This window comes from Canis aureus, chromosome 30, assembly GCF_053574225.1.
Source record: "Canis aureus isolate CA01 chromosome 30, VMU_Caureus_v.1.0, whole genome shotgun sequence".
NCBI lineage: Eukaryota > Metazoa > Chordata > Mammalia > Carnivora > Canidae > Canis > Canis aureus.
Window position 1 is genome coordinate 16,601,530 of NC_135640.1, and position 22,132 is coordinate 16,623,661.

At 35.8% G+C, this 22,132-nt stretch overlaps 1 protein-coding gene across 7 annotated transcripts in view; it reads right to left on the reverse strand.

Moving 5' to 3' along the window:
- The window catches only part of NRIP1 (nuclear receptor interacting protein 1), a 99,035-nt gene that overhangs the window by 27,462 nt on the left and 49,441 nt on the right, over window positions 1-22,132 (reverse strand). Inside the window, exon 1 of one of the 7 annotated variants that reach the window (XM_077878831.1) lies at window positions 10,803-10,925. The exons of the other annotated variants lie outside the window; for them this stretch is intronic. The gene's annotated coding sequence lies outside the window, so the exon portion shown is untranslated. Of the gene's footprint in view, window positions 1-10,802; window positions 10,926-22,132 lie in introns of those variants that run through there. 7 annotated transcript variants of the gene reach the window in all.

Genomic DNA, 22,132 nt, shown 5'->3' on the forward strand with positions numbered 1-22,132 from the left:
TCCTAAGACCTCAGAGTCAGATTCATATCTATCCAGTGGGTTCAAATCAGGATATTAGCACTGCTAGCCTAAGGCAATAGTCAAGAGTTGCTTAAGCCTGTTATTTTTTTCTCTCGTTTCTTCCTTCTTGTGTCCTCCACCTCTTTCCACCTCGCTCTTCTTTTTTCTACCTATTAATTCTCAAGCCTTAAATTATTCTACGTGTTTTACTCATCAGTGCTGCTGATACTCAGAAGTACAGAGGTTCCTGGTATTGATGGAAAAGTCCCATTCTCTATGCTGGCAATGGTATACAGGAGTGGGAACAGGATGGGTTATTAATAGTTACTAATGCAGGCAGGAATACCGAATTGTGGCTCAGACTATGGTTGACCAAGCCCTAGATGATGAGCCTTAAACAAGGTTTAAGGTCTTGAGAATGAATGTTTGAAAAATAAGGCAAGCTTAGAGGGAATGTCTTTACCCAGTCAGTATACAATCTGGGTATTTTCTCTTAATTTGAAGGGTAAGGGTCCATGCCAGGGAACTACAGTAGGAATCAGACAAGAAGTGATAAAATCTTAAGGGAGACACTTATATTCAAGCTATATGTGTGAGTGGATGTGGAAAACGAATTCCTAAAGTAGAACCAAGCACTAAGGGTGGGTAGATGGGTTATGGTGAAATTCACAAGCAAATAAAGACCAGATGGTTCTTACTCAGAGGGCTAGATAGCAAAATATTAGATAAGGGGATCTGGATTCAGCTAACCTCTACCATTTCTAGAAAAATATACCCCTATTTCTAATAGGAAATGGGTATGGCATCTAATGGTGAGCAGCATCATACAGGTATCGTGTCTGCAGTCAAACTTCATTAGTGAAGTTGGGTGGGAAGCAGGGTGACCCGGGGTCAAGCAAGTCCAGGATGTACCTAAGAGCTCCAGATGCTTCTCTTGTTTCATTTCCTGCTGTCAACTATTGTATTTCCACCTGTCTCCACTTCTAATAAACTTTGGTGGTTCCAGATCCGAGATTATAGCCTTGGGCAAAATGTTTTGATAATAACTGCCCAAAGATGGAGTCAGAAATAACAGTTATTCCATGGTAGGATAAATAAGACAAGAGGCAGAAGGTTCTACTGTGACAGTTCTCCAAATACTTCTGACTAAATTCCTTCCTGCACATCATGTAAATGCTTCTTCCTATTAATAGGACCAGGGCAGGATCAAAAGAGGAAGACAATGAATTTGGCCATCTGGACCAATTCCTGGAACTCTGGGACTACAAGAGATACTGAAGGAAAAAGAAAAAGTGACCTTGTGTTATTATCTCTTTGTGCCTCACTTTACTCATTTAAAAGCAGAAGGCTCAACAAGATCCTCTTTAAGATTCTATCGCATCTCCCCAGGCTCTAGTTATTTTAGCTTCCTATTTTAAAGTCCTCCTTGAGAATGTTCTTAGTACAGCTAAGACTAATCATTCTGCCTTTCTTTCTCTTCTCCATCTCTTAGAACTGATGCTCCTTTCAGGGAGTAAGTATGTATTTCCACTCTAAATGGAATAAAATGCCTTCTTTCATCTTCCTCCTTACTCACAAAAGAGAGACTTTTTATAAGTGTCACTCCAATTTTTTTGCAGTTGTGCTTTAGAGATAATTATCATGGCTATCAAAAGGAAATAAAAATACCTGCATAAATGATACCACATTTTCAAAAAGTGACTAGAATGCAAAATTAATATACTCTTCTATGCATACCATAATCAGAGGAAACATGCTACCCACTGCTCCTTTTACTTTCCCCACAACATACTCTAGAGTCCAGGCATGTGCAAAGATTCGCCAAAAATATTCCCAGAATTAAAGTGCAAGAAACTCTAAATATTGTCTGTTTATATCTGAGATGGTAAGGAACCTCATCCAGGATTCTTTTCCTTTAAGAATTTTTCCTCCTCTCCCCTACCTGCCCCAGTTTCTCGGACAAGTGTTTTCTCCCCTATCCTGAATGTCTTACTAATTCAGCTTCAGGGAGTATAGTGGTTTATGATATACTCACAGAAATGGCTGATAAGATTCTGTATTCATTTACATAAAAGAATACCATTCAAAGTTTTAGAAGAAAAGACTTAGTGTTTTCAAAAAAAAAAAAAAAAAAGTCTAACTGCAAACATGGGTTTGCTATAAAATAGTTGCCATGGTTGACCTGCTGAGTACCGTGTCCTGTCACCCTCTCAAAAGGTGTGTTCCTGTATGTTCACTACAGGAATACTCTCTAAAAGAGTGACACAAAGTGGGGAGACTCCTTCAATATAGTAAAAACATATATAGGGTACTGAAAAAAGTCCCCACATTTAATATTTTTGTTCTAAATATATTACTCAATGGCATAAACATTATGAAGTAAAACTGGTTGGAACACATGTTCAGAATAAAAAGGGCTCCATGGAGTTGTGTATAACTGGCAAAATGAAAGAACAAAATTATACATTAAAACCTGAATACTGGGACAAAACAAATGGCCCGGAATTTCTACTTTTAACTACACAATCAAGAAAAATGGTCATCAGATAGTTGATACTAGTCAAATCTTAGTACAGTTATGACTAAAAAGGCTTAAAAATGATTCAACCTCCTTAAAACCTTTAAATTTGGTTTTTAGTTATTAAAAAAGATTGTCAACAGGAAGAACACTTCTACAATTGTAGAAGATAACTTCTGTATTTTGCGTTGTTAATTATTTATACCTTTGTGTGATCTGCGATGGGCCAGGGGACAAAAGAGGGTTGGAAGTAACCAACGAAAATGGAGACCAGTAACAACAAAAAGTCAGGACCGAGAGGCTAGACTCCAGAAACTATTTTACTGTAGTGGCTACTCATAGGGTTAGACACCACTCCAATCCTACCAGATTTAATGTCAATAATTTAAAATGAAGAAAGCCTAAGAGTCAGATTTTCCATAGTTCACTTCAGAAAGAGCTTCTTTTACACCTTCAAACAATTTGTATAATAAAAAATTCCTCCCAGCTTTCATTTATAAAACATACTGTGAGCTTCACAAACAGTAGTACTGGGGCTCATCCACTAGCTCTGCAACTCCAGATAAATCTGTCCAAGCTTCAGTTTAATATGTACGATACCAGCTTACCTAAAGGGACAGTTGTGTAGACTGAATAACATATATATAACATACAACACAGCAAGTCCTTAGGAAATGTTAATTTTCTTCTTTGTGCTACTTATTTCTCTGGAAGATACTACTGATAATTTACTGATTGTTTTAATATAATTTTATATCAATTAGGCAAAAGCTATCCTTTCCAAAATCAAATAGTATAATGGAAACTAAAGTAGAAGTGCTATATTGCAAATGTTTTGGATACTCAAGTATTTTCAACACCCTTTTATATAATATCAGTAGCTAACTAATAGAATATCTAACAGAATCTGAAATCTAAAGTTGAACCATATAATAGGTATTTTACTGTGACGTGGTACATTAAGTTACAGCACATTGCTTAGTCATAGTATTGGGACTATTGATTCCACTACCCTATTGTTTATAAGGCCCCCCATTAAAAGCAAACTGCTAATTTTTTATGCTATACAAGGAGAACTTAAGTGTTACCTGATTCCGCCCCCCCCCCTTATTTTCATTTAATTAAAGGAAATAAAACCATTAGTTTACTGAAAAGTATCAGCTTGTCAGTGATAACACTGGATCAGCTTTAATCCGGTTAAGAAATGTGATTTTTAAAAACTTAATGTTTAAATGACCTTTCTTTTTACAGTGAAAAATACTATTGACAGTGTCAATGTTCCATAGCAGGGATATTGGGAAGTTAATTGGTTCAGTATACCTAAAAAAATCGATAATATATCGAAGCTAAGAATTTGGACTTTGAATTTTAACTCAGATATTAACTTTTCTGAGATCCTGGGAATAATGTGACCTATCTAAGAAGGCTGTAAAAAGGATTTAATGACATAAAACATGCAAAGTACATAGTATTGTGGCTGGTATCCTCTAAGTACACATAAGTGGAAGCAGATTCTATAGTAAGCTGTATTTTTCCCTCTAAAGCAAAATAAAAAAACAAACAAAAAAAACAATTTAAAAAAAACCACCAAAACTATGTTGACATGGCTTACATTTTCTCAGTACTATGGAAAACAATCCAAAACCTGTACCACCACAGAATAGCATGACAGTAAAAAGCTAAAGTTATGAATCATTCCAATGTTATATAAATTAAATAGTGGTACTACAAATACAGCTTTCAAGCCAAATAAAACAAATGACAAATGTAACTCACATTCATGTACACAAATGCACAAGTATACTGCATAAAAGGAACACTCAGATAAGAGGAAATCACAACACGTATCTGAATGATCTGAGTTTTGCCCAGTTTGTCACTTACTATCCTAATAACCTTGGCAGCCTACTTAATTACGCTAAATCTCAAGTTTCTTCATGCACAAGAGAAGGAGAATAAGCTCTACCAAGAGAATAGTTGGGAGGATTAAGGCTGTACAGTATGATGAAGCTTCTTAAATTTAAGAACCAAGGTTCCCAGAAAGGTAGCTGTACAGACCTGCAGGACCCATGATGTCAACAGCTTCCATCAAATCATCAAGTAATTACTTGAACCCCAAAGTATTAAGAAATGTTTTAGGTTTGTCAAAACTCTTAAAAATGTTTAAAGTCATACATGATTACATGATTTGAGGTATTACTATTTTCCATGAATTACAGTGCTCTGGAAAGCTGATAGAGATTTAATTTTATAAGAATTTTAATATTTCATGAACATGGAGGAAAGAAAATTCTTATACATGTAAAACTAAACCAGTGCCTACATCCATACCTTAAGAAATTCCATCAGTAAGACTGAGAAACTCCTTAATGATTACAAGACTTTTTTTTACATAACATTATCTGACAGCTGTTGTGATAACTAGTTTAGCTGTGTGTGTATGTGTACTACTGTACTAGCTTCCTAATTGGCCCCCCTCCAATACATTCTCCACATTGTAGCCAATGATCTTTGTGAAAGGTAAATCCCCTTGGCTAAAAACCATAATGGTTTCCTATTTCACTTCGAATAAAGTCTTAATTCCTCTGTGGTCCACAAGGCCCTGTATAATCTGGCTCCAGTGAATCTAACCAATTTTATCTCAAGTCATTTAGTCCCTTACTCATTATACTCTACTAAGCTGCTGCCCAACAGAAATACAATGAGAACCGAAAATGTAATTTAAAATTTTCTAGTAGCCATATTTTTAAAAAGTTAAAAAAAAGTAAAACTAATTTGAATATATTTTATTTAACCCAATATATCCAAAATATTGTGATCTCAATATAAAGTTCTTAAGATATTTTACATTCTTTCCATCACACCAAGTTTTCTAAATTAGGGTATATTTCACAGTTAGAGCCCATTTCAATTCAGAGAAAGCTTGTGTGGCTCATAGCTACTAAACTAGACAGCACCATTTAAGCTACAAAGACTTCCTTCAGTGCCACAATGGACAATTTTTTTCTAGCCCTCTAGCCACTGTATGTGAGATTCCCTGTTCCTAGAAGGCTCTTCCTCTGACTAGCTCCTTTGTCTCTTTCCCCGACTTGGCCTAAATGTCACCTCCTTTCCCATAAACCTTTCCCAATGGCTTTATTCGCTAGCAAAGCACTCAGGAGAGCACAACTGTCTTGGGTTTTCTCTCCTTCTGTGTTATGTTTTTGTTTTTGTTTTTTGCTTGCTTACTTCTCCTTGCTTTTTAAATACTTGTTTAATACCTATCTTCTACCACTATGTTGTAATTATTGCATCATAAAGATGAGGATTAGTTTTATTCTGTTGCCACAAATATGTCTGAGGCAATTGAATTTTGGCTAAATAAGTGGATATCTATATACATTCTTAGTTTCTTTCTGAACACAGAACTTTGATACTGAAAGAAACTTGCAGCATAAGAAATACATATACAATCACTTAAATTTATCACTTAAGCCAAGTAAAGACATTTAAAAGATATAACTTTAAGAAATCCTTTGATTTTGTGCTTTTCCAAAGATCAAAAGAAATAACTTCTTTTAAAATTATAAGTACTACCCAATGAAAAAGTTAAATTTTAAACTCAGATCAATCATGAAGTATTTCTAATATTCCTCTTTTCTGTGCCTTCTGCATAAGTATTGTGTTAACTGCAATTTATTTGGCATTCACATTTGTACACTTAGATCACCTCAGTCCTTGAAAGAAATACAAAAGTCTATAATTGCTAAGTAATTTCTATACTAAAGGGAGAAATGAAGGGTGTGTAAACTACAAGTGTCACTGGAAGAAAACTAAACTTTTTAGCTAAGATTTAAACAAATTAAACTTTATTTCCTTTAGCTTCTCATTTTCCATATTATTTACTATATTTTATTTTTTTAAGATTTTATTTATTTATTCATGAGAGAGACAAAGAGAGAGGCAGAGACAGGCGAGGGAGAAGCAGGTTCCCTGCAGGGAGCCTGATGTGTGACTTGATCCCAGGACTCTGGCATCATGACCTGAGCCAAAGGCAGATACTCAACCACTGAACCATCCAGGCATCCCTATTTACTCTATTTTTAAACTGAGATCCATTATTTACTTACGCTTTTACACTGTTATATGGAAAGGTGGTCGTGAAAATTATGCAGTTTTTATACATATTTTAAGATATTTCATACAAAAAAAATCACATAACTGACGTAGTATGTACTTTTGAGAGGGAATGATATTAAAATTACATGCTCTTTTTTTTAATGTTGAAATCTGAAACTAAATTGACAGTTAAAAAAATTGGAATAAGAGTTTATATGTAGCTTTAATATACCGCATATAAAAGAAAGACAGTATCATTCATTTTGAAATATCCAAAAATTCTATTGCATCATATTATGGTTACCCAGTCAAGTCCTCTATTAACAATAGTAGCATAAAGAATACATTTGCACAGGACATAGCTGTCTTACATTGGGACACACAAACCCCTATACACAAAAAATTCTCAAATACATATATATAATGGTCCAGGCACTATACATGTGTCCTTTCATTTAATCTTCATAATAACCTCAGAAGGTAGATATATAACAATGCCCATTTTGAAGATGGGCAAACTGAGGTTTAGAGATGTTAAATAGTTTGCCTGTAAACTTTGCTATTGTTGAATCAAAGAGGTAAGAGTGGAGATTTTTTTTTTTCCCCACTAATAGGACAGAAAGGCTTAGAAACAGTTTACTGCAATTCCTATGACTTGCAAGCTTTATATAAACTTGAATTTGGAGCATGAGACAGCCCAAGTCCCCAAACCACACCTCCAACATCCACTAGTTTCCCACTGTTTCCATGTTTGGTCAATTTGGTTTCCTGTCCGTTCTCTAGTTCCTCCTTCATTTCTCTGCTAGAAATAAAATGAGGTTATGAATCTCAGCCCAAGTAGATGAAGGGGAGTCTACTTTTGTCAAGCATGGATTTTTGGATAGACTTTCTCATTCTTTAACTTGGATATTCATCTGACGTGTACTGCTGTGATCTATCTGCAAACCCCAACTCCATCCTCAGGAGTCTAATTTTTCCAAGAACAATTAGAATATTTCTCAAATTTGGCAGTTCAGCACTTAATTATGCTTCAAGGAGGCCATGCCTGGCTAGTATCCCCCACCTTGGAGGTTCGTACTATCCAGCAAGACTCTCTGTTAGCTATTCTCTTTCTCTGCTCAGCCGTTATTACACTATTAAGGGAAACACTGCCATAAAATATTAAATATCAATAGGCTATAATGTGTTTATTTGTAATTGTACCAGTCACAGATTTATTATAATATAGACTTTACATTTTTACATGAAGATTTTTCCTTAGTTTTTATCTATTTTTATTTTATTTTAAAGATTTTATTTATTCATGAAAGACAGACAGTGAGGCAGAGACATAGGCAGAGGGAGAAGCAGTCTTCTTGAGGGGAGCTCGATGTGGGACTCGATCCTGGAACTCTAGGACCACACCCTGAGCCAAAGGCAGACTCTCAACTGCTGAGCTATCCATGCGTCCCTTCTTAGTTTTTAGTGCCTTTTTTAATGATACTCAATATTTTCTCACTCTTTCTGGTATATTCTGGGTCCACATTCATGGAGAACAAGCCACAATTGTTGTGTGTGTATAAAATGATGTATCAGTTCACTTTAATTTACAACCTACTTGGATGTGAATTAAATTTTGTTGTGGCTATAAGATTTTTCACTTGTTAACTGATTTCTAAGGTTCCTATCACTCAAAAACCCTGGTCCAAACCTCGCTAATAGACACCAAATAATAAAAACATCTGCTCATTAACTGAGCTTAGAGAATTGTCACCCACATATTTAAAGTTGTCTTCATTAATGACTTTCATTTCATGGCCTAAATTAATGGTCATGATAACACGCTAAACATTTGTCTTCTCCATATGTTTCATGTACCTAGGTATCAAGGTATCAAGATTAGACTTAAGTTAACATGCAGTTTTCTTGGATGTTCAAAGTAATTTGTTGATATTGATTAATAAGCATAATGTACCTAGATTCACAACATGAATCTAAATAAGAAATGGATTTCATAGCTTTAAAAAATTTGGCATCATAGATCAGTACATGAGGGAAAAAGATGGAGTCAATCTGAAGTGAAGAACTCTAAGTGTGTTTGTATATCCTTGTCCAGTGTTCAGAGGAATAACAATGTAAAAGCAGTCACTTGAATGACTCTGCCCGTAAGACAATTCTATAAACATGGCCCCTAGGTTGGTTCTAAAACAATGAATCTCTATTTTTTTGACACACAGAATACTTTCAGAAAAGAAGCTGAGGCTAAGGACTTACTATAGTCAGCAGAGCAAAAACTGAAACTGTAAATAGACAAGAGAGAAAACACAAAGTGTGTGTGTTGGTGGGTGAGGTGATTGGTTGAACATTTTTTATTCATTTGACCAAGAAATAGTTACTGAGTAGTTATTATGGGCCAGGTACAATAGGAATTGTGGGTACTTTGGTAAACAAAAAACAACCTTCCAGTCCACCAAAAGAAGAAGAAGAATGACAATAATAGGAAAAGAAAACATAAATATCAATTTATTTTATTTGGTATTCCCTTCTCTATCTTCCCATTCTGAGTTGGCTGAACATTATATATATCCATGCCATGCATTTCTTTTGATACGGTGAAAGATAACAAAATTTTCAAAGTTTGTAAAGTACTTACAAAACTAAAAAACTAAAATTAAAGCTGGAAAAAGTTTAAAACATGTTTTATTCTGGAAAATATTCTGGTTCTTAGTTCTATGGCTTATTTTTCCTCTACATTAACTCAATTTACATTCTTTCAATAAGAAAAAAACTACAAAACTAGGTATATAAGAATGTAGTAGTAATCATTTTGATGGCTTATGTTCAACTGAAAACCTATCTAATAGCCTTAATTTTGCCATCAAGTTTAAAAGTTCTTTGAAAACATCCCATCCCTTTATGGATACTATGACCTTAAATTTTAATCACATCAAGATTTGGTATATTTGTTATTTAACAAGTGCTTAAAAATGTTTCTCCATTCACCCATCTTCTATGAAAGTATCTGAGAGCAAGTCTAGACCGATGTCTATGACCTTTGATTTCACTGATCTTCTGTATCAGGATGTTTTTGTGATATTAAAATTAGTATATGCAAAACAATTACACATTTACTAATTTTTTTAACAATTACACATTTAAATGGAAGTAAAATGTCATCTGAAAACTGTAAAGCTATATACTAATTTCAGGAATGGAAAAGTAAACAATGGAAAACAACTTTAATTCCATCAGTGAGCTATTCTGCTTCTTCTCTTTCCTAAATCAAGGTTCTGATTATAATCGGAGGATCAGGATGGAGACATAGGAGGCAAAGGGCACTTGCAGTTCACATGTGGCAAGAGGCTGGGACAAGAAGAATTTCTCCTATCCCTTTCACAGTGCAGATTTATATGTAACCTGAAAAGTACAGCCACAACATCTCAGGAATGCCTGAAAATGGCAAGGGGTAACATCCTAATCACAGATACTTCAACCATTTTATGAAATATTTAATTTGTTATAAGCAATCCCAAATTTTACACTACAAGTATCTGACATTCACAAACTGGAAAAAAAAAAAAAAAAAAAAACCTACAAAAAATGTTTCAATTCCCCATGACAGAATCAAACAGTACAATGTTTGTACAAATGAATGAAATTAGTAAAAGAATAAAGTAAATAACATATTTCTTAATTTACTTAATATAGTTGAAGGTGGCACAGTGGCTACCGTGTTTTTTTTTTTAAAGGAAAACCTCTTTTCTTATTCTCTGCACCACATTATGTAGGACCTTTAACAGTGTAATATACTGAAAAATAATTAAAAAATCATTTCCTAAACCAACTAGGTCCTCCATGACTTCTCCCATTCATTTTGTGGTTAAAATCTTATAATATTAGCTTGAATTTCATCTCTGCCTGACATGTTTCAAGCAGTGAAGCAGATTAGTGCCTCAGAACACTTTATAGGGTTTCGTTATCAATCAGGTTATGTTCCTAGTGACGCTTTCAACACAATTATCTTATTCGAATGAACTCTCATGGATTGAAGTAAACAATGCTGTAGCCCACTGCTCTTGTATACTTTACATTCATTTATTTCCTTTTTCTTTACTTAGACTTAAAGCACGTGCCATAGAAAGAGCGCATGTTAAATATTCCTGGAGTGTCACAATATGTAATACAATAAAACAGATTACAACCCTACCTTTCTTTCACAGCAGTGGTGCCAAGCACAGGTACACCGGAGCAATCAATTTGTTCTGCAGACAGTAAGGCTTTCATAGAATACTAATGTAAGATCTCTTTTCTTTCTCCTTTGCCTTGACTCCCCAATGCCCGGGTCCCGACCAATACTAGGAGGAGGGCGGTATGTCTTCTGCTGAGATAACCACAACTACTAATCAAGTCTACGTGTACAAGGGCACAGGATTAAACCTCCACCAAGCTTGAGTCAGGGTTTGAGAGCAGCTAACACATGCACAGCACGGTCAAAATTAAACACACACACACACACACACACACACACACACACAGACACCCATGCACATGCCATGAAAATACAGATGTGTCTACTTCGGTGAACTAATTCATCACACTTTACCACTGATAGATTTTTTTATTTCAGGAGCATAAAATTACCTCCTGTTGGACTGGGGGCTTAGATCCACAGTAACCAACAATAATTATTTTTTTCCATAAATGAGAATCATGATCAGTATTCTCTGCATTACACTGTTCAGATTTTTAAACATGGCATTTTTCTAAATTGGACTATCCAATACAATTTACATGGACTTCTACTTTCAAGTACTAACATAGGGTTAATGGACTCAGCAAAGATTCTTAAGATTTTGCACTTAAAAAAGTAATATAATAGCTCACGTCCACTTCTTCAAGAAAAGCATGTGCATTACCAATAGTGAAAAGATATCCAAAAGATTTTCATTTATTTTAAAGTTTTTATACTAAGTGTAGCCCCACGCTACTTTAAAAAAAATTTCAGGTCTCAAAATTATTTAAAAAACATTTTTAACACTTTATAATTATGGTAGCATACTGATAACTTTGATGTCATAAATCCAAAATCCAGAGGTTCCTCTCTACAAAGCATTTTTACTTGGCTTATTTCTTCTTTTATCCCAAACGTGAAAAGGTATGCCAATCATTGAGTAGGGTGATGACAGAAGTTGTTAAATATTTTTTAACAACACATATTAACCTCATTTTGATTTGCCTGCCTTAATTTTCAAATAACTCCTAAAAAGTCCTGATGGTCAAGGGGCTGCAAACTAAGCAACAGTTAAGGACAAAACACTCTAGATAATCAAAGAAACTTAACAGGAGGCTTCCTAAACCAGTTCTATTTTCATGTACACAAATGCTTTAACACTGCTATAAAAACATGGGTCTTACTCTGCACTCTTCTCTTAAAAAAAATGCAGCAGGAACAATTAAGAAATACTAGGGCCTTCAATGAAGTATTGCAATAATGTTTAATCGATACTGATGCATTTGTCCTTGACACACTGACCATGTCATCAGGCTACTGTCATGTGATATCATGTCATTTCCCCACCTGGCTCATGACCTTGCCCTCTAAATGACCTAAAGCTTCCCTCAAGTAGCAGGAGGCCCCTCCCCGCTGTCTCAGCAAGGTCGAATGGGTCAGCGTGTCCTCATCTATAATCCACCACCATTTGTCAGCAGGGAGGCTGGAGGAGGCAGGCTTGCTACAAGGGGAGAATGCCCAATTAGGCAGCTGTCACACAAAGCATAGGCTGCAAAATTATCCCCTGTCAAAAGAAAGAGCAGCTGCGGGTGCCAATTACAGCAACCTTTCAACCCTTTAGGTACTGGAAACTACACAGAAGTAAATGAAGAACAATTAGTGATAACAAATCGATGAATTAGGACAGTGAATTAGAAATTACTAGCAGGTGAGCCTGGGTCATATATGACATAAGGGCATACCAGACTCCAGGCAAGGGCAGGGATGCACACAATCACACTAACCATTTTCTTGCATATAGATTTTCCCTCTGGCATTTTCTTCTTACAAACCCAAAACCCTTTAAAATACCCATAACCTAGAAGTATACATACCTTTTCACTTTTCATGGAAGATACCCAAATAAATTGTTTCTGGACTAGAAGGAAATCTTTCAGAACAGTAGGTCTATAGTTAATTCTAAATCATTCTCCTTACACAATCTATCATGCTATGTCCTCAAACTTAAATTTAAGCGTGGCCCACAAAATCTAAAATATCAATTTAAATAATCACACTTAAAATATTATCCATCTTCATCAAGTACTTGCCCTGATGCTACTTTAATCACACTCACGGGGAACTGTCTCCAAGAAAGCAACTGGGTATGAATTCTAAGACAACTGTGATGTTAATATCATCACGCTGACGTTACATTTCTCTACATGGTGTGATTCTGTGGATAAAGAAATAACTGCAATGTGTGCTTCTGTGTATGATACATATTTTAAAAATCAACTATAAGTTACTCAGGTTACTCTGCTCCTACTGAGGTGATATGCATCAAGTCTCAAGCATAGAAAGCCAATTCACCTGGACTCTTTCCAACGAATGTCTTTGGTAGTTAGCACTGGGAGGCAACAACAGAGGAACAAAATAGGCAAAGGAGCCCCATAAAGGAGAGGGAATCTAATATGGCTTAGTGTTTGTGGACATGGTTTCACTGTGCCTTTAAAAAGTTATGTATGATCAGAAACAACTTTCTTAAAGACCACTTTAAACCAACATGACTTTTTTTTTTCCTTAGGAAAAAGCATGTACCATCCTATACTGATTCTTTGAGAGTTGAGAAACCTGGATGATCTGCGCTACAATTTCTAAAGAAGCAGGGATAAACTGCTCAATGAGAATTCTAAATCACAAATGGGCAAAAAAGAGGGAGACAAGGTGAGGCAATAAAAAGCCCTTCGCTCATCCCCTCCAACATATTATAAATAAATCACAGTTGCCAGAAGGAAAAGTTCATAATTCCTAGCTCCTAAATCAAGTCATTTGATAACATTTCCATGAGAGAACTGTCGGCAGAAAACTTCTCCATTAAAAGTTTATCCAAGAATTTGATTCATAAATTATGTTTCACCCTGTTAAAAAAAAAGGGGGGGGGGCACTTACACATTTCCTTTAGTTTAGAATGCCACCTTCTAAAGTCAAACCGAAGGATTCAGAGAAAGAAATGGCAAGGAGACCGGAATGAAGGAGTTAATGCCTTTAAAATTCAGCTTCCATCATACATGGGTGACTATCTCTTTAAATAATTTAAATCCTCTCCATCAACTACAAAGCTGTTTTGAAGCCATTTAGCTTTGTTCTTTACATGTGTTCTAATTAAGAAATGACCTTGTCATCACACACACCATAAATCCGGGATTATTTCCTACAGCAAAAAATTCACAGAGTCCCCCCAAAAAAGAAAAAGCAGGGGGGAAAAAAGACTTCTTCCTCAGTTCCTTACTAAAGGAAGTTGTTGGTTGGCTAAACGCTGAAGCAGTTTCACCGCATAATTTTTTTTGTTGTTGTTGAATGTCACAGGGCGGGTTAGTGTGACCTTGAGCTGCATCCGCAGCACAGCAAGGGTCGAGATGCCTGCAGGCGCCCTTGTACTGGATTTGCAAGACAAAAACCTTCAAACTGGCTGAAGGACATCTTAAATCTCTTCAAAGGTTTTCCGAACTAATCTGGGCTGCTCTTAGCAGGATCTGTGCCAGTGTGAGAGGCAAAATTAAAAACAAGGTCTTTGACAGGATGTTGTCTCCTCTTAACCCTTCCCAAGCAGCACAGAACAAATCACCAGCTTTCTGGAGAGAGAGTTTACCTAGAAGCATTCGTTCATAACAAATTATGTAAGCAAGCGATCACAAAGGATGGGGCAGCCACCAATCCTCACAATTAAACCTCCCATTGCACTTATTAAAGAATTGGGGGGAATCTTCTTCTTGCCCATATTTTAGTGCAGTGATAGGAAAACTTAAAGCTCTATTTGTTAGCTGTTAGGTTTGCGGAACAGTCATAAATTAAAAATAAGGAAATCTTTCCATCAACATTAATCTCTAGAATTTCTTTTTCTTTTAAGAATAAGCCTCTAGCTGGCTAAGTCACAAACTTCATGCATATTACATATAGCTTACTAAAATTGTAACAGGTAAAGAAAATTACATCATATGTTTATAAATTTCTTCTACCTAACATCATGGATACATGGCTACAAGAGGAAAAAATCAGCATAGTGAAAATGAACATATGTAAAATAAAGCAATGTCAGCCTTGTTACAAAAAGTCAGTGTAATATACTGTTATTGTGTGCAGTATTTCCAATGCATGTATCCAGAGAACAGTATCAATGCCAGCAGAGGGTGTGAGTCTTCCCTGGCAATGCTCTCAAAGTTTAATTTAGTAGCTATGCTCCCAATAGTCTAAGGGAACAAACTTTGTAACAGTGATTTTAGGATTTTGCATTTTAAGTATTCCTCCTTCTATAACATGTTCGTTTGTCATCATCAGATGTAAGGTATGTCATAATTAGTTGTAAAGAGTATTCAGTGAAAGGTAAGAATTTATTCAGGTCCCACAGGTTCCAAATTCTGCCCTTTACAAAAAAAAAGACTAAGTAAATTCAAGACTACTCTGAGTAACTCAACATACTTCCACTTATTTGAATTCTGCTATGCTTTCCTGAATGGGACAAGAAAAGGGTAAAGTAATACCTGGTAAGTAGATAACGCATGAGAGTGAACCATACATGTGAATTTCTTGTCTCTGCGCAAAAGGAGTCAAGAGCATATACTGTGCTAAATGCTATGGCTGAGATCTATAAAAAAGAGTACTCTAGGAATGCAGAGTGAGTGTAACTAGGCTTTCAGTTCACAGGTATATGTGTCCTAAGTGGTGGTCAGTTATGGTTAAAAAACAAGGAAAGGCTGGCCAGGGAGAAGAGAATGGCGCCACTCTAGGTTACATAAATAATAGTCAAAGGCAGAGAAGAGCGGAGTGTGATACAGGAAGGGGATGGTCCAATGTGACTAGAGATTAGGCTGAAAACGCAATTGGGACCAAGGACTTTGAATCAAGGCCATGCCAAGGAGCTGGCCTTTATCTTGGTGGGCAGTGGAAGGTTTACAGGCAATGCTATGATTAAATGCATGTCAAAAACAAAAACAGAAGTTGTAGAGTTGTTCATGGCTTGGAGGGGAGAAATTTGAGATGAATTAGTGCAGAGAAGAAAACATGGTCAAAATAAGGCAGGGGGCAGGAACCCTGAAGAAAAAGATAAACTAAAAAAACAATAAAGGTTGGTCTGAATCGTTGGAAAGCAATTTATAGAATATAGTGCTATTAAAAAGGGCATTTTTAATAGTAAATACATTAAGTAAAAAAAAAAAAAAGATTATTGTTTCTCAAGTCCAGGTTTGTAAATCACAAATCCTGACATGATTTATACGGTTTCAAGAAAACTAAGAACTCCGATAGAGGTATGTAAGAGTCAAAATCAGATTCTGTTGGAGATGTGGATTTTGTACATTTCAAAGAACAATCTTCATTAGGTATCAGGTAAGAATTTTTGCTTAGTAAGGCAGCAATATGTACCTTTTCAGGATAGTATGGAGACATATTTCCCTTGGCTATAAGAGAGAGATGTCTGGCTTAAACCATAATGTGGTTGATGGAGCTATCACATCAAGGGTTTCATCAACACTAATAAGAATAAAATTACTCCAGCAAACATTTATTGAGTATGTACTATGTTTAGAACTCAGAATTAAAAAATAAAAAGTCCCAACATTCTATCAGCTTTGTGCTTCTCATGTATCACTTATAATGATAAGTCTCTAAATTACAGTTTCACACCATGACACCATTACACAACAAAAAGACTATTAGTAAAAAAGAATATTGAGCTGTCAGTGATTTAAGTCTCAACTAGCAACCATCTTAGTATTCCCACGCGGCTGACAAGGTACACAATGAAATCCCAGAACTCTCTGGGAAGACCCAGTACCCATGCAATTTGAAGAGAGTCGTCAAATACTCTAGAGACTGACTGTCCTGCTAAGACCTCAGAAGGAATTTAACAGAGTATCAGCCAAGGTAAGAGGGTAGGGAGTAAAAAAGAAGAGGAGACACTAAGGCCAAGAAACTATCTGCCAGAGAGCAGACTGTACTCTCAGAAAAGGAAAGCCAGCATCAGGGATCATATTGAAGCAAGTGGAGGGGAAGGTCAAAACAAAAGAGAGAAGAAAGATTTTGAAGGGAGTATTTCTCACTTCCCTGAAGAAGCAAACCTACTCTTCGAGATCATTAAGGAGGGACTAAATCTCCAAGCCCTCTGGAGTAAGAAGAGGCACCACAGGAGAAGTATTTGGAGGTTCACAAGTCATAAAAAGGTCTAGTAATTGAAAGCCAGTGTAGTGACAGGGCACAACTAGAAATGACCTTCCCAAGTATTTACAAATAAAATGACTTCTCCCTGAATAAGCACCTCCATCCCACTGGTAATAGTTTCCAGCACATTCTATGTCTAGACATTAATATAAGGGTGGGTAATATAAGTCTTGCAAATATTTTTTAAAAACTCCAATAATTTACTAACCTACAAACACAAAGGCTAGGATACATTATTGAAATAAAAATACAGAATATTCTGTTGGCAATTAGTTAAGCAAATTCCTATAAAGCAGAAGTTCGGAAAGCATGGTCCAGGGACCCCAAGAGTCTCCATGATCCATTTAGGAGGCACATGAGGTCAAAATACTTTTAGAATACTAACCTGTTATCTGCTTTTTTGCTTCTTTCTCTCAGAGTGTACAATGATGTCCAGAGGCTACATGACGTGTCATGGCTAATGTGTTAATGGCTAATGGAATATAGCCTTGTATATTCTTGCGTTTTAACATTTTTCTCAGTTTTGATTTCTAATGTGGTAAAATATTGGTTGATATGACCCTCACAAAGAAAAGCTCCCCTGGGTCCTCAATAAGTTAAGAGTCCGGAGGGGTCCTGAGACTGAAAAGTTTGAGAACTGCTGCTAGTCTAACTGTAACAGAATCAAGAACTTCAATCTTGTTTTTTTTTAATCTTCAAACAAAATCTCCACTTTCTAATTTTCAAGAATTTACACTATTAACTATACCAGACAAATACTATTCTCTGTGCAGAAAAGTCTTAAAGACTTGAGTAGGGGAAAGAAAAGAATGACCTTTTAAAAAAGAAAATTAGGAAACTAAAAATGATACAAAATATCATTCTTTGCATGGTCTCTACTCTTCGGCAATTACCATACCAGAAGTAACAAATCCACAATTATTGATAAAGAAGCTATATGTTGAGAGCTGAAGACAGAAGGATAGCTAAGTGATAAACTGGCCCTTAGTAGGCTTACCCCACCCCATCAGGAAAAATATAATCCACAACATAGTGAGATACTACTATAGGAAAACTCATGCACAAAGTGAAAAAAGCACGAAGGGGAAATTCTTGGAAAGTAGACAGGCAGCGAACACGTTTGTCAGTGAAGGCACCTGACCCCAGAGGTGGCATGTAATTCACATTACATGACTGGCAAAAATCAAGGTTTTGCCAAACGAACAGAAGTTAAAAAGCACTCTTCAAGCTGGAGGAAGCGCATCAGTCCCAGCAGGGAAAAGCAACAGCACAAAGTAGGTTTTAGAAACTTTAGTTTTCTAATCACAGATATTTGAATTCTGTTCAAATAACAGAAACTGTAATTAGAAAGTTTTATAGAATTTGATAATGTAATTTACTATCAGTTAAATTCAATGATGAGAAATTTGGACTTGTAATTTGTGTGCCTTTTTCTTAATTTCCAATCTGTTGTAGATAACAGCTTTTTAAAAATACAAAATAAGTAATTTTTAAAAAAATATATGAAGTGAAAACAAAAACTGGTCCTTCACACAGATATCTGGAGAACCTTAGAGAACAAGATGCAAGATGGCAGGAAGGAGGAGGGTCAACTGGAGACAAAAGCTTCAAGCTAGAGCTTGCATAGCTTGTACTACCAATACTCTATCTTCTTTTTTTTTAGAGAGAGAGAGAGGGTGCATTAGTGCACATGCCTGCATGGTGGTGGGGAGAGGCAGGGAGGTAGGCAGAAGGAGAAAGAGAGAATCTTAAACAGGCTCCATGCCCAGTGTGGGAGCTTGTCCTAGAACTTGATCCCAGGACCCTGAGATCATGACCTGAGCTGTAATCAAGAGTCAGATGCTCAACTGACTGAGCCACCCAGGTCCCATCAATAATTTCTATAAGTCAATACAAAAAAGAAAATAAATGGTGTTTGAAAATGACTAGTATACTTCTAATCCAGTAAGTGAGTAAGGAAATTCTGGTTATCTAAATAAAATGTGTAAACTCTACTGTTAGAATCACACTCATTTCGGATGTGCAAACCACAGGCCATGTGGTTGAAGGGCAAACATGGCAGAGAATCAAGGAGAATATCAGGTTTATTACAGTTATTTTAAGTGAAAATGACCAGGGTCTGGGTAAGAAGCGAAAGTGAATTAACACTCTTATCAACACATTTTAAAATTATTTTAGTTATTTCATTTGAAATCTTTCATGGGAGGGCAGCCCGGGTGGCTCAGCAGTTTAGCACCGCCTCCAGACCAGGGCGTGATCCTGGAGACCCAGGATCATGTCCCACGTCGGGCTCCCTGCTTGGAGCCTGCTTCTCCCTCTGCCTGTGTCTCTGCCTTTCTCTCTCTCTCTCTCGAATAAATAAATAAAATTAAAAAAAAAAAGAATTATGAAATCTTTCATGGGAGAGAAAAAACCTGAGTTGACATGGTGGCTTGGTATAGTGGTAAATTTTCCTCTCAAAATGTTAGGTAGTTACATCAATTAAGGTACTAAGTAGGGGCACCAGGGTAGTTCAGCGGTTGAGCATCTGCCCTTGGTTCTGGGCTGATCCTGAGGTCCTGGGATTGAGTTCCCCATCAGGCTCCCTGCAGGAAGCCTGCTTCTCCCTCTACCTGTGTCTCTGCCTCTCTCTGTGTATCTCTCATTAATAAATAAATGAAATCTTTAAAAAAAAAAATTAAAGTGCCAAGTAAAAGACTTTTAAAAAGTCAATCCTTTAATGACACCAAGTTCAGCAAAATGTTAATTATATTAATGTTTCCCACTGTAATCGTGAGTTAGAATTAAGGAAGGCCTGTTACTTTCCTATGGTCATTATGTTATTGGGATCACTGAATTATTCTATGAGAAAACTAACACAAGCAAAGTGGAAGTTTTAGGAAAATGTGATGGCTGTGGAGACAAAGGCGTAAGTAAGGAGGCTTCCAGCACAAGCATTCAAGATGAGAAATGCGTTCTGAGATAAGATGCTGGCTGTGGGAAAGGAAATTAAGGAGTGGGTTAAAGCAATCTTGGAAATTAATGCTTCATTTGAGTGCATCATCCACATTTTCTTGCAAAGGCTGTCCACAAAGCCAGGGAAACATCAGTTGAGAAAGCTAAGTTAGTTTAGGGAATTAATTCCATCTAAAATAACTCACCTAGATTCTGGACTGATCTCAGTTTCACCAGTACCATGTTCTCAACTGAATATCTTGTGTAGGAGTTTAAACACTTTTTTAAAGTGCTATTCCTTTTATTTCGGGGCTTGAACTCATGACCCTGAGATCAAGACTTGAGCTATTATCAGGAGCCAATCCTTAACTGACTGAGCCACCCAGGTGCCCCTCACAGTGTGATTTCTTAAAAACATTACTTTGAGAAATATTTTATAAAGTTTGGGGAAGGCATTCCATGTAGATGACTAGACTCATTTTACTAACCTAGTGACCCAATCTGTTAGAACCAGCAAAATCATTGGCCATTGTCTCTTTATACAGATACTTCTGTAAGCTGATGGAAAAGTTTTAGCACTTAAAACATGTGTTGAAATACTTATCAACAATTTAATTAAACTAGAAAAAAAAACATACATTAGAGAACTCTTCCCAGTGAGAATGCATGAGTTATAATAAAAACTCCACTTAGTGAGAAAATGAGTATATTCAAAGTGTTTAAGCTAAATTGATTTATGGTCAATTATATCTAATTGTACCCAAGATAGTCATTATTTTTATGTTATCAATATTTACCAAAGTTCACTAATAAATAAATGTTGCACTCTGAAATAAACAGAGCGTAGAAAGTATATGGAGTCCCCAAAAACCACTTTTTTGTGTTTTTATTTTGTTAGTTATATGGGATGACTAACTTTTTTTTTTTCCAAAAGGAGCTGACAACTGAGCAAAGGAAATCTGGCCCAAGGCACTGAGAAGTTTTATAAACACTTCATACTTTATATGGCTTGCAATATTCATTTAATCAAATTCTTCTCCTTTTTTCCTAATCACCTTCTTTGGCCTCTCATTCAGAAGGACATTACCTAAAAATGTGATGTACAGAGTGTCTGAGAGGCTCAGTGGATTAAGCATTCAACTCCTGATTTTGGCTCAGGTCATGATCTCAGGATCCTGAGGTTGAACCCCAAGTAGGGCTCCACGCTGGATATGGAGTCGGCTTGAGATTCTCCCTCTCTCTCTCTCTGTCCCTCCCCCATTCTCTCTCTCTCTTAAAAAAAAGTGACATACCTGTTTTTTGGAGTGCAGCTGTATGAAAGACAAACTATAGTAGACCTCATGGAATATATTAATTCAGAGTCTTCAAGTGTTTTCTATCAAATACTAATCTATATAAGGCCCTCCTTTTGGAAACTGAGAATCCAATGGCTGGCTAATGGAATGCCTACTTAAAAGATATTTTATATGATGACAATTTCTCCAAATTTATTTGATCAAGAACTCTCATTCAAAACATAATTTAGAAAACATACAATTAACATATTCATTTCTAAATCTTGAAAAAAAATTAAATATATATAGATGATAATCATGAATAGCTCATTTTTATATGCTTTCAAAACTATTCATTGTACATTCTAAAGAATCTATCTTTTCTATCTGAGAGAAAGATCTAAATTTGATCATTTTTCAAAGACAACTTACTGGCTATGTAAATTTGCCAGCTGGCTATCTATAATTTATTTATCCAACTGTCATAAGTGGTGGTTGCTTACTTGGTAAAACAAGGGCGTTGACAAATTAAGAACAACAAACTAATTATATCTTGTAGGTCACAAGAATTTGCATGATTACAATTTTCACTTAACAAAATTAAAAGTTGGGAATTGGGGTGCAGTAACAACTATAAAAGCAAATTTCAGACTATCAGTCATTAACACAAATAAAAGAACTCAGCATTTAAGAAATACAAGTCTGGTTGATTTAAAATCTCAATTTAGAGGAAAAAATAATAGGTGAATATGTGAAGAATGACTAGCAACCAAATAATTATTAGTAATTGTGATTTTTATTTAACAAATAGAATGTTTTAAAGATTTTCATACTTAAATTACAAGAAAGAATAAACAGAATGATCAAAATAAGAAAGAAGTAGAATGATTAAATAAGTTATTC